The sequence below is a fragment of the Castor canadensis genome, chromosome 8, assembly GCF_047511655.1.
Source record: "Castor canadensis chromosome 8, mCasCan1.hap1v2, whole genome shotgun sequence".
Lineage (NCBI taxonomy): Eukaryota > Metazoa > Chordata > Mammalia > Rodentia > Castoridae > Castor > Castor canadensis.
In genome coordinates this window covers 27,314,464-27,329,691 of record NC_133393.1, presented here as the reverse complement: position 1 = coordinate 27,329,691, position 15,228 = coordinate 27,314,464, and the positions used below count along the sequence as shown (strand labels likewise).

At 35.6% G+C, this 15,228-nt stretch overlaps 1 pseudogene; it reads left to right on the top strand.

Annotated features, from left to right (window-relative positions):
* Nucleotides 1-14,067: 14,067 nt before the first annotated feature.
* Nucleotides 14,068-14,985, top strand: LOC141425885 (olfactory receptor 2J3-like; annotated as a pseudogene).
* Nucleotides 14,986-15,228: the final 243 nt, after the last annotated feature.

Genomic DNA, 15,228 nt, shown 5'->3' with positions numbered 1-15,228 from the left:
AGAAAATATGAGTGGACATGCAAGATATCTGGGATACCATGAAAAGACCAAACCTACAAATCATGGGTGTAGAAGAAGGAGAGGAGATACAAACTAAAGGTATTGAAAATATATTCAATAGAATAATAGCAGAGAACCTAACCTTGAGAGAGAATCACCCAGGTGCAGGAAGCTTACAGAACACCAAACCATCAGGACCAAAAGAGAAACACCTCTGGACACATCAAATCAAAAACTCCACACACAGAGCAAAGACAGAATTCTGAAAACTGCAGAGGAGAAAAGACAAGTCATATATAAAGGCAAACCCACTAGAATAACAGCAGATTTCTCAATCCAAACTCTAAACACAAGAAGGTCATGGAAAGATATAATTCAGGCACTGAAAGAAAACAACTGTCAACCTAGACTAGTCTGTCCAGCAAAACTATCATTCTTAATTGATGGAGAATCTGAAACCTTCCACAATAAGGAAAAAACTAAAGGAATTTGTAACCACCAAGGCAGCACTACAGAAGATACTTAGAGGACTTAAATACAGAAAAAGAAACTAGAGTGGGGCAAGTAGACTCAAGAAAGAATAACCCTTTTGAGGAAGCACACTGGTAAATAAGGAATAGGTAAAACTAAACAACAAGGAAGCAGAAATTATTGGAAACAACAGGTACCTCTCCATGCTAACACTGAATGTAAGTGGCCTCAATGCTCTAATCAAGAGACATAGAATAGAAAATTGGATTAAAAAACAAGACCTAACCATATGTTTCTTAGAAGAGATTCGTCTAACTGAAAAAAATAAACATTGGCTTAGAGTCAAAGGGTGGAAAAATTTTTCTAAGCAAATGGACCCCACAAAGCAGGAGTACCTATACTCACATCTGACAAAGTAAACTTCAGACTAAAATCAATCAAAAGAGACAATGAAGGTCACTACATATTAACTGAAGGAATAATTCATCAAGAGAAAATATCAATCCTTAACATATATCCACTAAACACAGGGGCATCCATCTACATTAAAAAAAAACAAAACTCTAATGGCCCTAAGAGCCCAGATAGACACTAACACAGTGATAGTGGGAGACCTGAATACCTCACTGTCACCAATAAATAGGTCATCCAGATAAAAGATCAACAAAGAAACTTCTGAACTACTCTACATGTTCAATAAAATAGACATGGTTGATATCTACAGATTATTTCACCCAACAACTAGGCCACACACATCCTTTTCTGCAGTTCATGAAACTTTCTCAAAAATAGATCCTATTTTAGGACACAAAGCAAGTCTCAACAAATTCAAGAAAACTGAAATAACCCCCTGCATCATATCGACTACAGTGGAATAAAACTAGACCTCAACAACAAAAGAAACCCCAGAAAATATTCAAACACATGAAGACTGAACAACACACTGCTAAAAAAAAATGGGTGACCAAAGTAATAAGGGAAGAAATCATAAAGTTTCTAGAATACAATGAAAATGAAAATACAACCTACCAGAATCTGTGGGACACAGCAAAGGTTGTGCTAAGGGGAAAGTTATAGCTATAAGTGCTTACATTAAAAAAAAAGACACCTCTCAAATACACAATCTAATGATGAATATTAAGTTCCTAGAAAAACAAGAATAAACCCCAAACCAACAGACAGAGAGAAATAATAAAGATCAGGGCTGTGTTCAATGAAATCGAAACCAAACAAGGTATACAAAGAATCAATGGAACAAAAAGTTGGTTCTTTGAAAAGATTAACAAGATTGACAAACCCTTAGCCAACATGACAAAACAGAGGAGGGAGAAGACCCAAATTAATAAACCCGAGATGAAAAAGGGGACATAATCACAAATACCAATGAAATCCTGAGAATCATTAGAATACTTTGAAAACTTATATTCAAGTAAACTGGAAAATTTAGATGAAATGGATAAATCCCTAGACACATATAACCAACCAAAATTGAACCAAGAAGATATTAACCACCTAAATAGTAATCTAATATTTAATGAAATTGAAGCAGTAATTAAAGTGTCCCTACAAAGAAGAGTCCAGGACCTGATGGATTCATGGCTGAATTTTACCAAACCTTTAAAGAAGAACTAACACCAATACTCCTCAAACTTTTCCAAGAAATATAAAGGGAAGGAACACTACCAAACTCATTCTATGAAGCCAGCATCACACACATTCTGAACCCAATAAAGATGTAACCAGAAAATAGAATTATAGACCAACATCTTTAATGAATATAGATGCAAAGATTCTCAACAAGATACTGGCAAACAGAATTCAACAACATGTCAAAAAGATCATATACCACGCCCAAGTCAGTTTCATCCAGGGACACAAGGATGGTTCAGCATATGTAAATCCAAAAATGTAATACAGCACTTAAACAGAAGCAAGGACAAAAACTACATGATCCTCTCAATAGATGCAGAAAAAGCCTTTGACATAATCTTAGATCCTTTCATGATAAAAGCTCTGAAGACATTAGGAATAGAAGGAATGTTCCTCAACCTAATAAAGCAATATATGACAAACTAAGACCCAACATTATACTAAATGGAGAACAACTGAAACAGTTCCCCTTAAAGTCAGGAATGAGACAGGGCTGTCTGCTTTCTCCACTCCTATTCAATATAATTTTGGAATTCCTAGCCAGAGCAGTAAGACAATAGCAAGAAATAAAAAGGATTCAAATAGGGAAGGAAGAAGTCAAACTATCCTTATTTGCAGATGACATGATCCTATACCTTAGAGACTCCAGAAACTCTACCAAAAAACTACTAGAAATAATAAACTCTTTCAGCAAAGTAGCAGGATACAAAATTAACATACAGAAATCAGTAGCTTTTCTATATACCTACAACGCACAGACTTAAGAAAGAAATCAGGGAAACAATCCCACTTACAAAACCCTCAAAAACAATAATGTACTTTGGAATAAATTCAACAAAAGAAACCAAAGACGTTTTTAATGAAAATTATAAGCCACTGAAGAGAGAAATTGAAGAAGATATCAGAAGATGGAAAGACCTTCCATGCTTGTGGATCAGTAGAATCAACATTGTAAAAATGGCCACACTACCAAAAACAACCTACATGGTCAATGCAATTGCATCGAAATTCCAATGGCATTCTTCACAGAAATAGAATAAACAATCATCAAATATGTATGAAAACACAAAAGACCTTGAATAGCCAAAGAAATTATGAGCAAAAAGTCCAGTGCTGGAGGCATCACAATACCCAACTTCAAACAACTATTCTACAGAGCCATAGCAATAAAAATAGCATGGTACTGGCAAAAAAACAGACAAGAAGACCAATGGATCAGAATAGAAGATGCAGATATAAACCCACATATCTACAGCCAATTGATCTTCAACAAAGGAGCCCAAAACACACAATGGAGAAAATACAGCCTTTTCAACAAGGGAAAATTGGATGTCCATATGCAGAAGACTGAAACTAGATCCCTGTCTTTTACCTGTACCAAAATAAACCCAAAGTGGATCAAAGATCTGAAACTGAAAGAACTCTAAGAGGCAGTAGGAAATACACTGGAACAGTTAGGTACAGGAAACAACTTCCTAAACAGAATTCAAAAGACTCAGCATCTAAGAGAAACAATGAACAAATGGGACTGCATCAAACTAAAGAGCTTCGACACAGCAAAGGAAACAGTTACCAGACTCAAGAGACAACCCACAGAATGGGAGAAAATCTTTTCCAACTACTCATCTGATAAGGGACAAATATTCAGAATCTAGAGGGAACTCAAAAAACTCAGCCCCAAAGTCTCAATATCCCAATGAAGAAATGGGCACATGAATTAAACAGGGAATTCTCAAAGGAAGAGGTACCAATAGCCAGTAAATACATGAAGAAGTGTTCAACTTCTTTGATTATAAAAGAGATGCAAATCAAAACAGCACTAAGATTTCATCTCACCCCAGTGAGAATGGCCATAATCAAGGGTAATAACAACTGTTGGTGACAATGTGGTGAAACAGGAATGCTTATACACTGCTGGTGGGAATTCAAATTAGTACAATCACTATTGAAAGCAGTACAGATATTTCTCAAAAATCTAGTGATAGAACTGCCATGTGATCCAGTGATACCGCTCCTGGGCATCTACCTAAAAGAACGTAAAACAAGATAGAGACACCTGTTCACCAATGTTCATTGCAAACTATTCACAATAGCCAAGCTCTGGAAACAACCCAGATGCCCTACAACTGATGAATGGATCGTGAAATTGTGGTATATACACAATGGAGTATTACTCGAGCAACAGGTGACACGGGATTTGAAGGTAAATGGATACAATTGGAAGACATCACATTAAGTGAAATTAGCCAGGATCAGAAACACAAAAGACACATTTTTCCCTCTCATACTTAGAAGATAGATCCAAAGATAAACATACACACAAAAGCAAGCATGATCATATACAAACTCAGTTGTAGAATATGTTTGCAACAGTGGAACTATTCTATCGAACTTGGAGAAAGACAGAAAGGAAAAGAGCATGATAGAGCATCAGTAATATTGCATATTCAAGATGTGAACACACCCACAGTGGGCATACATTGAGTCACCTCTTTGAACATCAATTCAAATATTAATAATGAAAACCAAGACTGCGAAGTAAGTACATTGTGTGCAGGGGTGGTACTTGTGGGAAGGAGGGGGGTGAGGAAGGAGATTAAGGTGACGGTATATGGTTGATAGATTTCATATACGTATATAAAACAGAGCTAAAAAACCTCTTGTAATTGCTTTAAGTAGGTTGAGGAGGGGGCTGAGAGGGACAACAATGGGGAACTGTAAATAATGTACAATATAAGACTAATTGGAATTTTCACTGTGAATCCTCCCCTATAATGAATATATCCTAATTAAAATTTTATAATAAAAAATTAATGGGGCCATTTTAGTTTCAGTGTTTTTTTTTTATTTTTATTTTTTTGGTGGGAGCACTACAGAGGTTTATGAACTCAGGGCCTCATGCTAACTAGGCCAGGGCTCTACTACTTGAGCTTACACCCCCAGCCCTTTGGCTTTAATTTCTTTTTTCATGTTCTGTCTTGTGCTTTTGCCCCAACCAGTCTCAGACTATCTTCCTCGTGTTTCTACCTCTGCCTATCTGGGATAGGGTATTGCTGACTTTTTGCCTGGGTTGAATTCAAATGGTGATTCTTTTGTATCTGCCTCTTAAGTACTTGGGATTATAGATGTTATCCACCACTCTGAGCCTTGTTTTAGTTTTTTTTTAAAAAAAGGGTACAATGCATGAGGTTTCATTATGAGATTACCATGCATGCATTTACAATACTTTGATCATATTCACCCCTCTATACACTTTCTTATCTCTCTCTCCTCCCCTTGATCCCTAATAGCCCCCCTTTTACCTTTGTGTCCTTTTCTTTCTAGATTCCACATAGAAGAGGAAATGTGCTATACTTGTCTTTGTGAGCCTGGCTTATTTCACTTAACATGATAATCTGCATATCCAGCCATTTCCCTGTAATTGCCATGCTTTCATTTTTCTTTATGACCAAATAACACACAAACACACACACACACACACACACACACACACACACACACACACACACACGGTGTCCAAATGTGCTTTTTAAAAATTCTGGCTTACAACTGTAATCCTAGCTACTCAAGAGGCAGAAATCGGGAGGATCTAAGACAGCCCTTGGCATATATTCATGAGACTCTACCTTGAAAATACTGAATACAAACAGCTGATAGAGTGGTTCAAGTGGTGAGTACCTGACCAGTAAGTGTGAGGCCCTGAGTTCAAGTCCCAGCACCACCAAAAAAAAAATTATACCGTTTGTTCTTTAAAAAATGTTTTCATTTTTCTTCTCTCAAAATGTTTACATCCTAATCCCTGGGATCTGTGATTATAAATAACCTGACATGGCAAAGCATTTTATAAATGTGATTAAATTAAGCATCTTAAGCTGAGGACACTATCCCCAATTATTCAGGTTGTTCAATATACTCACACAAGGCTTTTTGAGGGAGAGCAGGAGGTCTGAGAGAAGAGTAGATACTGAGTTTCTGACATTAAAGATGGAGGAGGGGCTCATGAGCCTAGTCTAACCTAAGTGACCTCTAAAAACTAGAAAAGGTGAGGAAATAAATTCTCTTCTTTTTTAAAAATGTTTTTTTATTCATTTATTCATATGTGCATACACTGTTTGGGTCATTTCTCCTCCCTGTCCCCCACCTCCTCCATCTTCCCCCAACCCCCCTCACTTCAGGCAGATCCTGTTCTGCCCTTTTCTCCAATTTTATTGAAGAGTAGACATAAGCAATAATAAGAAAGACATAGCGTTTTTGTTAGTTGAGATAAGGATAGTTATACAGAGAGATTCCTAGCATTGCTTGCATGCACAAGTGTATTACAACCCAAATTGATTCATGGAGGCTTCTTAAATTCTCTTCTAAAGTATATAAAAGAAGGAAGCTCTGTAGATCAAATTTAGTCTTCTGATTTCCAAAAGTATAAGTGAGTTTTAAGTACTCAATTTGTGGTAATTTATTTTAACAGCAATAGAAAATTAATATACCTTTCATCCTTTTGGAAATATGCATAGCTTTCCACTTTAATCTTGTCTATGGATGTATGCATATGTGTATTTTTGTATTTGTGCATCTGTAGATATATGCAAGCTCTATAGTTCTATTTACATATCTATCTTTTTTGGTACTGGGTTTTGAATTCATTACTTTGTGCTTGCTAGGCAAGTATTCTACCACTTAAACCATGACTCCAGTCTTTTCTTCTTTAGCTATCTTTTGGATAGGGTCTTGCTTTTTTGCCCTTATTGGTTCAGACTATGATCCTCCTACTTATTCCTCTCGAATAGCTGGGATTACAGGATTATGCCACCATGCCCAGATTTTTGTAGGTTCAAAGTGAGTTTAAAAAGGTTTAGAAGATCATTCAAGTACTTTTTAAATTATATTGAAAACATGGAATAAATCTTCACAGAATACTTGTATTACAATGAATTACTTAAAGATTTTTAAGAAAGATGAAAATATCAATTATACAATCAATTGATAGATACTTTTAAAAAATCAAAATTCATAAAGAAAAGGTGGGAAAATCCACTCGTTCCTATCAAAGGCATTGATTCCCAGTTTATGAATGAGACTATAAGAGATGCATCAACCAACGGAAAGAGACCTCAATGAGTTAAGAAAATCAATACCAAATATCCCTAGATATTATAGTATGATATTAAATGATGTGATTTCTTTAATGCCTCCTAAGAAGGAAAAGCAACAAAATCTTCATATTCATCCTTTATAAGTCAGATCCTTTTTCATGAAAACACATTCTCTCTTTATACAATTGAAGCCCATTACTTCTTATAAATAAGAACATCTTCCTTGAAATTTGACCTCAGTTTTTATAGTCTTTACTTAGAACTTAAAAAAAAAAGGCTTCTGCCCTAAAAACTGCTTTTCATGGTATCAAACTCCTTGACAAAGTATCCCCCTTGTATTCCATCCTCTAGAACTTCAATATCACATTGTCTTTGGCTCTTACCTTTCCCAGAGGATCTACATACAGTAAATATTTTGAAGTCACCTTTCATACTTTTACCATATTTTACATTTTTATCCTTTTTATCCTAGCCAAAGACCTCACCACCAGTCACATTAAGGGCTGTGTTAACCTTTATTAATTAACTTACAGCGCTTTCCCACTCCAAATTACTTTTTAATGTTCTAAATACAATGATAAAGTAGAGGTATGATATAATTTCCTTTAAGGTCCCGTCATCTACAAAGATACACATTCTTTGGTATTTCCCTTGTTTCTGGTCTCTGGTCTGGTTCAGTCTTTATATACTGCCACATATAATCTTTAGCTTGTAACAATATTACATGATTCAGCATTTCAGATGTAAGAGCTTACATTTTCATCATCTTTGCAGCACATTGTTTGTTATGAGGTGGATCAGCATGGATTTTTGAAAATTGATTTTCAAATTCCAGTTCTGATACAAACTATGCAATCTCAAAAATCAGTGAGTCATACGTTAAATATCCATCAACTGAGGAAATGCCTAGCTTGAAGGGATCTTGAAAGGTTAAATAAGATTGCTAATACAAAATGTCTTAAACATTTAGTAAGAGCAACTTTCAAATACTTGTGAGTTTTCCTTTGATCCATCTCCTTGATTATGGTGTTTCCTTAGCCAGCGGTACATTCCTATATACTTCTGTTACACATAAAACTTTTTGCTATCATTTGATGGAAAATATATTTAATACTTCATTTAAAAACTTAGTATTCCCTTTTGTTCCCAAAGCATACTCATCAATGTGTATTCTAGTACTTATTGCATGCTACATTTAGTACATACCAAGAAAAATTTTCACAGATGGACAATTGGGAGATCATCATTGAACTCAAAACAAACATATACAGAATAGAGAAAATGCAAAAAAGTTTAGAAAGCAGAAGCATTACAGTCTGTGTTGCTGGTGGGTATGAGAGGTGATGGTAGTTTCAGGGAGGGTGGGTTGTTGGCAAATGATGTTTAAGAAAGAAGAGAAATGAGAAATAGATTTAATGACCCCTTAATATAATGATTTAATTTTCTTCTTTGTAAAGTGAAAGTTCAGTAGTTATGCAACTGCATTCAGTCTATTTAGTCGTGCTTTCAACACAAGTTCTGCTGAATTTTTATCCAAAAGTTTAAAATGTCTGTATTTGTCTGTATGTAAGACCAAGTTACACAAGGTATATCTTCACTAATAAAAATGATCAAGACTAGCCAAGTGCCAGTGACTCATGCCTGAAATCCTAGCTACTTGAGAGGAGACTGGAAAGGTCATGGTTCAAAGCCAGCCTGGACAAAAAATTTGAGAAATTGCTTCTCAATCAATAGCTGGTTAAGGTGCCACACCTAACTTCCTGAGGTATGCTACTAGTAGGCCAAGTTAGAGAAGATCAAGGCCAGCCTGGGCAAAAAGTTTGTGAGATCCCATATCAATGGGAAAAAAGCTGAGTGTAGTGGTAGTTGCCTGTCATCCTAGGACTACCTAGACAAAAATTAGCACTCTATCTCAAAATAACCAGAGCAAAAAGGACTGGAGAAATGGCACAAGCAGTAGAGAGCCTGCCTCGAGAGCTTGAAGTCCTGAGTTCAAAACCTTGTACTACCAAAAGAAAAAAAGATCAAGACTGGTGTTTAACATTGTAGAACCTCTCCATTCTTATGTCTGTCTTTGTTACTCCTTCTGTCTCTCAGTGTATGTATGTGGGTAAATAAAATTTGGTCGTTTTCTAGGAAACTGTCATAAATCTGTCAATCTTTAAAGTTAAAATCTTAATAAACTAAATACACCAGTGTCCAATGGTCCCAAGAGCTGGGAAATTCTCAGATGATGTGTTGTTTTTCAGCATGAATCTGTATTATAATGGATTTTTGTTTGGTATATCAGGAGATTTTTCCTTTTATTTGCTCAGTTCTTGATCATATAAGAAGAAATGCCAGAAAAGTCTAAATGGACTCTTATTTTCCTCATCAGCACTTATTTATCACTGCTCAAAATCATTTCGAATTATCAAAATATTAATTCAACAACAAATAATTGCTACACTCATTGTTTCTAATAACCATCTAATTTTATGATAAGTTTTTAATGTTTGGGTGGGTTCTGCACATTCAATTTTTAAAACATTTGATATTTAATGATAAATATTTTGAATTCTGTTTTGATCCAAAATCTGTGTCAATAAAAAGATATTCACATTGTGATCCCTCAAGTTTACCCCTTAGCATGATGGGGAATTGAGGAAGAAGTTTCAGGTAACAACCTGTTCCATTTCTGATAATCACAGCTCAGAGCATTTTGTTCAGTGATGTTTGGAATACAAATTCATGTTATCTTGGAACAACAGTGCCATATCCTGCTGGCTGCATTCCTGGAAAATACTTCTAACCAGGACAACTCCATACATGGCATTAATTGGCCCTTTGGTGTTTATCCTCCCAATGGCACAAAGAAATCAAGTCATATCTTTTTTTTGCTTCCACAAAGGCCCCATTTATTCTACAATGAGAGTCTATCCCCTGATACTCTGAATTCTCTAGTGACATTCTTTTTCTGGCTACAAACAAGTACTTTCAGTTGACTCAGGGCTCTCTCTCTTATAGCAATGATAACCATGGTTGCTTTCAGATTCTGCTTTCATAACTTGATATGGTGGATCAGAATCTAAGGAATGAGTATTCATTTTTATGCTGGTGTCTTTAAGAGAACATCAGTAGCAATCAAGTCATCCACACGGAGTGAGGGATAGAGGGAAGACAACCTGAAGGGCATGTGGATAGACACAGGAAAGATAGAAATGAAAAGATCTCAATTACTGCTTAAGAACTATGTAAGTGTATGGAAGAAGTAATATGATCAGGAGTCAAAAGGAGTTGGCTAGTGTCAAAAGTGTGGAAATAATCTACCACTTTCACCACTGTAATATTGACTTCTAACTCTAGAGAGGAGAATTTGTTCATAGCCCATGAAAGCAACTTGATTTCTAATCCCCCATTAAGAAGAAAATTATACAATGTAATCCTGACCTTTTCCCTTCTTGCATCTGATGTTTTGATATCTCTTATCACTTTCTAACCTCTCATAAGAATGTTAGATGATGCTTGCAGTAGATAAAGATATTATGCTTCGTTTTCGCTAATGTACTAAGTCATGGAAACAACTATTTGGAGAAGAAGAAAATTATGTCTGCGTGAGAGGGAGTAACTATAACCTTCAGGTCCAAACTTCTCATGATATATTGTTTCCCATTTTAAGGAATTCTTAAAAAAATCATGGAAAAATTTCATCATCTCTCAAATGGCACTTACCTCTAAATAAGGGAATTTTTATGATTTACTCTTTGAATATTGCTGATTTTAGATTTAGTAATGCTCTTCAGAAACTTCCTTTTTAAAAATGTACTGATTGATTATCCTGGATGGTTAACTGAATTGTAGAAAGTAGTCTAGATTAGTATGACACCTGATTAATGATTATTCATGTTACCAATACAGTAAGAGTAATGATATCTGTATTAGTGGTGTAGTCTTGGAATGAACTTGAATGTTGCTAATTTTTCTGCTGAAACAGTCAATTAGCCACTCCTTTTAAGGTATGGAATTTATGGTACATGGCCATTATAAGACACCAACAAAGGAAACCACAGGTGGCTGTACTCTGATTTCTTTTTTCTTGTTCCACAGCTTATTAGGAAGTGTGATAGAACATGTTGGCCATAGAAGAAAAGAGAATATAAAGAAGTGGCAAAGTTGAACAAGACAATGAATTCAGGAGAAAAAAGGGATATTTAAGTGATGAGGTATCTTGTCACAGTTACTGCAAAACAAAATGAAGTGCTAATCTTTTCAACAAAAGCTTATAAACCCACAGGAGAAATCACATAAGAGTCCATTTATGTAATATAGCTTTTTTTTAAAACAAAAAAAGTAATGTAAGACTCACTGGGTACAATATATTGAATGGCAAAATGCTTTTAATGGTTTCTTAAACTCATTAGACCCTTGGTGTCCTCAGGTTATGGTTATAAGGAGACCACAGCTTGATTCATTTCTCCCGTAACACCACCCAACTTCTGCTAAAGATATTCTGGCTTTCAACAAATCCAAAACTTTCACTTTACCACTTAAATTAAGCACATTAATTTTTACCTTGCTTTTTGGACACCATTTGCTTTTTAGGAGACATACTTTTACAAAATTAAGGGCAGGGAAACACTCAGCAGATCACACAATGATTGAAATACGACTGACGGTAACATAAACTGACTGAGAGCTTCCCACCATTAATGGAGCTGCTTCGTCCCCATGCAGGAATTAAAAATTTGTGTTTTTGAAATTTCTTTATTTATTGCTTTTTGACCACACTTGATCAAAATCATGTGTAATAAATTTGCAAATAGAGTGGTCTTATTCTACTGATAACTCTTTTCAAAACCGGAGAATTAAAAAATGTAGTAATCTAAAACGTCATGCTTAGAGTTTAAATACTTTGGTATTGATTGTCTTAGGGAAAACAGCATCATGTAAAAACCTTCCTCAAACCTGCATTTAGAGTTCTCAGCTCTCCTATGCACACACTTCCCGCTCTAAGTGCTGTCATCAGGATCCTCTCTCTTGTCTCCCTGTCACACTTTTCCTTCCTTCATGCTCTCTCACTGGAGTTATATCTTCCTTTACCAAGAGTTTCTCTTTTCGAATATAGCTATATTCACATAACCTTTAAGAAGTATTCTATCCACTGTACTCACAAGTTATTTTACATGTGAGCTTTGTTGGTATCTCTACATTTTACTTTTCAATTAGAAATAAACTTTGAGTGCAGAATCCATGCTCTTTCTGCACGCACATCTAATTGGAAATATATGCACTTTACCCTATAGAAACAATTTGATATTTACTGAACTTGTCATTCTTCCTCTGTCCTTTCATCCATATGTAAGATTATTTGAATTTCAATTATTTCTATAATTATGTAAGTGGAAATACCCTGAAAATACTGAAAAGAAAACTGAAGCTACTTATTTGTTATCAGTTATTGTTTCATGGCAATTGTGTTGCCCAGCTAGGTTAGGAATTTCTTCAATTACCTTTTACTCGGCTGTGACTCTAGAATGCATGAGAATGCAATAGTTAAAAAGTTGTTTATAATAACACAAATAGCTATATGAAACAGACAATTTAAATTTTTTATTTTGTCCAACTTTTTATATGGTAAAATGTCTATTTTACAAGGACTTGAAGATGTAGTACAAAAACTGCCCTTTAATTCCTAACTGGATTGGGCATTAGTTTCCATTTTTACCTGAATACTTTACTGTACTATCAATTTTTGCTATCTTATTAATCTATGTATCTGTTTATCTATCTATAGAATTTATTTTTCCTGTTTATCATCATCTAACCATTTATCCTATTGATCTAACATCTATAATCTCTTTCTAGAGCACTTCAGTGTAATTGAGAAATGTTGGTTTACTTTATTGCTAATATCTAGGTGTTTATTGTGTAATAAAAAGGGAAGTATATGGGCTAGAGGTATGGCTCAAGTTGTAGAGCACCTGCTTAGCAAGCACAAAGCCTTGAGTTCAAACCCTAGCACTGTCCAATAAAAGGTAGGAGGGTATTTTACATAACCTTTGTACAGTTACCAAAATTGGTAAATTTGTCTAGTTGATAATATGTTCAGACTTTTCCAATTGTTTCAGTTATTTTGTTAATAGTTATTTTTCCCAAGTCTGGGGTTGCATATCTTACCATACTTTATTAATTTCCATTAATGAGGACCGGTTTCTTAATCTTTATTGTCTTCATTGACTGTGATAATTTGAAGAGCATAGGCAAACTACTTTGTCCCAGTTTCAGTTTGTCTCATGTTCCTCATTATTAGAATGAGGCTGTGTATTTTTGGCAGGTATATCTCTTCAGTGACATCATGTCCTGCTCAGAGAATCCCATCAGCAACTATCTAATGTTGGTTTGTCTCAACACTAGTGGTGTTGACATTCATTGTAACGTTATGGTGATGTTCACCAGATTTTTGTGCCATAAAGTTTACTAGTTTTCATTTTGTAATTAGCAAACAATTTGTGGTAAGATATTTTAAATTATGTTAGTACCTCGTTTTTCATGAAATTTTTATCCACTAGCTATGTATCCACTTAGGTTTTAATAACTACATTATTACTTGTTTTCTGATTAGGCTCCTAGTGTATCAAATATCTTTGTTTTAAACCATTCGTGTTTTCATTTATTATTTGTATGACTATGAGCTGAAAGCTACTTATGCTATATAGTCTACTATTATATATATGATCTTGATGCTCAAATTGTTCAAGGCCGAAAAGTGCTAGGCCTTTATAATTGACTTTTTCATGTGTCCCTGTGATTCTGGTAGCATTCAATTTTGTATTTTTGAATTTATGCTATTTTTTCTTCAGATATCAGAAAACAAATCATGACAGAAAATACTAATGCTACTTGTCAGGGCTACTTCATTTTATTGGGTTTTTCTAATTGGCCTCACCTAGAAGTTGTGCTCTTTGTGGTAATCTTGCTATTCTACTCGATGACACTGGTAGGCAACTTATTCATCATCATCCTGTCACACCTGGACCCCCACCTCCATACTCCCATGTACTTCTTCCTTTCAAACTTCTCTCTTCTGGATCTCTGCTACACCACCAGCTCCATTCCTCAGTTGCTGGTCAACCTCTGGGGCCCAGACAAGACCATTTCTTACCCTGGCTGCATGTTTCAACTCTACTTTGTCCTTGCACTGGGAGCCACAGAGTGTGTCTTACTGGTGGTGATGTCCTATGACCGCTATGCTGCTGTGTGCAGACCTTTGCATTATGCTGTTCTCATGCACCCTCGTTTCTGTAGATTGTTGGCGGTAGGCTCTTGGTTATGTGGTTTACTAACTCAGCACTTCATTCTCTCTTTACCTTTTGGGTACCCCTTTGTGGACATAACCAAGTGGATCACTTCTTCTGTGAAGTTCCAGCACTGCTACAATTATCATGTGATGATACTCGAGTTAATGAGATGACCCTCGTGGTCACAAGCTCTATTTTTGTTCTCATACCTCTCATCCTCATTTTCACTTCCTATGGTGCCTTGGGCTGTACTGAGGATGCAGTTAACCGCTGGACTTCAGAAAGTCTTTGGGACATGTGGAGCCCATCTTATGGTGGTTTCCCTCTTTTTTATTCCAGTCATGTGCATATACCTCCAGCCACCAACAGAAAATTCTCAGGATCAAGACAAGTTCATTGCCCTGTTTTATACTGTTGTCACCCCGAGTCTCAACCCACTAATCTACACCCTCAGAGACAAAGATGTAAGAGGAGCAGTAAGGAGACTAATGGGATGAGAGTAGCCTGTGTATTTGTGACAGTAACAGTGTAATAGTGCATCTCTTTGCCCACGGTTCATGACTCCATCCATTTGTCAATCACCCTTTCTCTCAGAAAAAAATACTTTTTGTACAAATACTTTCACAAGGTCACAGAGTTATTTCCAAGTGTTGTAAAATAAGTGCAATCTGCCTAAATACTATATAATTGTGGAGAACACTGCCATGTACAATCAAGATGGAATACCATATTTTTCCACA